The sequence below is a fragment of the Artibeus jamaicensis genome, unplaced genomic scaffold (genome assembly GCF_021234435.1).
Source record: "Artibeus jamaicensis isolate MK-2021 breed Jamaican fruit bat unplaced genomic scaffold, CSHL_Jam_final contig_373, whole genome shotgun sequence".
NCBI classification, from domain to species: Eukaryota; Metazoa; Chordata; class Mammalia; order Chiroptera; family Phyllostomidae; genus Artibeus; species Artibeus jamaicensis.
This window is the reverse complement of record NW_026521807.1, coordinates 9,945,488-9,949,042: the sequence shown is the minus strand read 5'-3', so window position 1 is coordinate 9,949,042 and position 3,555 is coordinate 9,945,488. Positions and strand designations below refer to the sequence as shown.

The 3,555-nt window shown below is 38.5% G+C and overlaps 1 pseudogene; it reads right to left on the bottom strand.

The window, feature by feature from the left end:
• Window positions 1-2,625: 2,625 nt before the first annotated feature.
• Window positions 2,626-3,243, bottom strand: LOC119059810 (securin-like; annotated as a pseudogene).
• Between the last annotated feature and the right edge of the window lie 312 nt (window positions 3,244-3,555).

The window sequence follows — 3,555 nt, the reverse complement described above, 5'->3', positions numbered from 1 at the left end:
GAAACATGACTTTATTATTATGACATCTACATGTCTACTTTATAAATGTTACTGCAAATGTTGTTTACATACATCTGGGAAACTAATGAAGTAATAGATTTTCAAATTCTGTGAAAAATAGAGATTTTGTTCTGTCTGTGTAAGCAAGGTGCAATCATCCCAAAAATGTAATCTTAGGACTCAAAATCTTTAGGGCCTTTAAAACTATTATCCTTTTTGGGACACAGACATATTTACTGAAATATATAGCACAGGAAATAAAGTTCTTTGCCTTGCTTTATACCCTGGAGTGTGATAAATTTGTGGGCTGCAGAATAAGCCAGTTTCCTTGTTTCTCAGAGGATTTAGTTCAGTATCAGAATGTCATTGAAATTTTAGTACTAGATATTTTGGCCTTTAAAATGACCATTTGTTATGTAGAATACATGATGTAAACTCCTCTGAAATGTTATTAATACCTTTTAACCATTTCCTATAATTATTTCAATAACTTAAAGGAAAATTCCTGTTTTAAAAGATCACCTTTCTGGTGAAGGAAAATTTATAGCCAATGTGTAACTCTACAGGAAGTCAAGAGAGCAATCCCCAAGAGGAATGAGAGAGTCAAAGTTTCTCCAAACTTACACATAAAAGGATTTCTTGGGAACTAGTCTCAGCAGTAAAAGAATGCAGTATTAGTCATACTGGATTGGATGCACCAGCCCCACTGTTTTCTCTCCTGAGGGGAAAAGCCTAGGAAAAGAGCAAGGCCTCGGGATATATCCCTCCAGTTGTTTCCTTAAAGGGAAAAGATTATTTGAAAAAATTGGGGATGGGAACACTGTGACAGAGGCAAATGGAAAAAAAAATGTACTGTGTCATCAAGTCCCCATAACTGGTTAATTTTTAGTTTTCATGGCTATGAATATTAGGGCAAGGAATGATCAAGACCTCAGTTGTTTTTAGATATGGAAATGATAAGTTGAGAGATCTACTGTGCTGCACTGTGCCTGTAGTTAACAATACTCTATTGTATACTCAAAATTTTAGAGGCTGGATTTCATGTCAAATGTTCTTAATCACAATTTTTAAAAAAGGAGAAAGAAATCAAGAGTAATGGCAGAAAGGAAAAAGTAATGTTCTAGAAAGTGGAGCCCTCGTTTGTTTTTGGAAGCAATGCTAAGATAAGCAAAATTGGGTACCGGGTTGGGTCAGATCCACTTTGATTCCATTTTTTCTCTGGTTCGGAGCCTTCACTATGTCCACTGGGATTCCATGTTGGCCCTGAGAAGGGCCACACAGAAGCCTCCAGTGGAGAGACTGGCTCCTATTCTCATCATCACATGTATTTCAAATTGAAAGTTTAGTTTACAAAAAAATGCTACTTAATGTGAAATGGAAATGAAAAGAGTTGCCTTCTAGATGTTTTTCAGTTTGCAAAATTTTGGATACATTCATCAAAGAGGAACCTGCCTTATTTTGATTTTGTACCCAACCTCCCAGCTTTGTGGAGACCTGTGAGTAGTCTGCCTGGTAGGAGAGCCAGCGCGGGCCTTGTGCAGCAGCAGCTTCTATCGCATTCTCCTTTGACCTTCGTCTAGAGCTCAAAGCCATTTTTTAAAAAATCAGAGCTGACATATGCTTTGCAAAAATTTTTTGGCTCTGTTTTTGTGGTTACTCAGTTTAATTTCCAAAGCAAACTTGTTCCTCAACTGCATTTTAATTTTTCTGGTAACTTCTGTTGTTATTTTTTACTGCACAAATTCATGCAAAACTTAGCAATGCACTATTCCTTTAATTAAATGGGCTCCACAAAAATGTTTGCCACAAATCACTACCTTCTTAATGCCACTAAGTGGAGAGGATGTTATAAACCTCTTCAGTTTTAGTTGTATCAAACAACAAATCTGGGACTCACTGTTATCCTAAAACCTTGATTATGCATACACCCTTTACTCTAAAGCCATTCTTTCTGTCCTACTATTAAATACTCCCCTGTCTCCCCTTTCCTCTGCCCAAATGCACTAGGTGGAGCTAAACTTGTCCTCTACTGCCTAACCTCCATTCCTTGCTGTGATTTCACTGTGTCAGCTCTCACTTCATGTCAAATAACACTCACCGCTCAAAATGCCTTGGGATGTTAGGAATCTGCTCTTAGTGATGGCTCCAGTTAATTTGATTCGTTTAGGCCATTAACCCATATTTTCTTTAACATTATATATGTGGGATTTTTAGAAAAGTTTGTTTTAAGCATATAATTTTTTGCTCTACTCACTTTACTCCTTATGGTTTTATCTTTGGAAGGATGTCAAGTGGAAGGAATAATTGGGAGAACAACCAGTCCTCACCAAAGTCAAGAAAGTCAATGTTAATTCACAGTACAGAGGTTTAAAGATGACAGAGGTTCCTTGAATACTTAGCCTGAGTCACGAGGGAATGTGCACTCTACTAACTGGATGCCCTGAGAAAGGACTCTGAAATGTGACACAGAAGGAAGAGAGGGAAAGGCTCTGAGGTCAAAGTCCCAAGTTTGAGACTTTTTTTCTGTCAAAGAATTGCTTTATTAATACAAACTATTAATACATCCGCACAAACTATAAAGCACTAAGAAACAAATTCTCTACATCATAGCACACAGGTGGCAATTCAACATCCAGAGTCAACAGAATGCTTGAGGGAGACTGGGACGGATCAGACTTCCATGGTGGAAGGGCATCTTCAGAGGTGAAGGGGGACCGAGGTGTAACAGTCTTTCACCTCAATTGAAAGTTGAGAGTTTCACCTCAATTGAGAGTTTCCTCTCTTCATTGAGGATCACGAGAGGCACTCTGTTCAAGAGGAGCTGGGTGATCTGGTGTTTGTCAGGCAGGTGGAAACTCTCAAAGTCTAGAGGACCGAAGAGAAAGAACTTTTTAAAAATTTCTGGGTAGGTGTCATGTGAGGCAGGAGCCCTTTAACAGTCTTTTCCCTTCAGCAGTCTTCTCAGTCACCTTTCTAACAGGGAAGGTTGTCTGTTTCTGTTTGAGAGGTCCATTACTCTTTACTGACTTTTCTGTAGCTCTGTTGACAGTTCCCAAACCCTTTCTAGGAGCTTCAGGTAAGGCTGGTGGAGCATCATACATTTTGCAAACACATGTTTCTGAAACCTGAGATCTCCCATCTAAATCTCTGACTGAAGGCCAGGACCGGCTTTCGCCAGTCCTTAGGACTAACATGGGTTCCTGGTTCTCTGTTTTCCTTATCCATGAAGATCACAGTAGCCATTCTGGATTGAGTTAGGATCAACAATCGAAATCACCCATGCCTCAGCCGCCAAGTTTGAGAATCTTAAAACCAAGAGAAGTTACAAGAACCTTCCAGAATCCTATGACTTAAGTTTTCACAGATGAGACTTTCAAGAACTTCTCATAAACTTTCTTTTTCACAAATTAACTTTTTTCTATGAGAATATAACTTATTTTAGGCCAAAAAATCATTCAAAGATTCTTTTGGAGCAGGTTGAGAGATTCAGATATGCTAGGGAAATAATTTATAAACTCCATTCCCACATGTAACCACCCTCACTAATTTATCCCT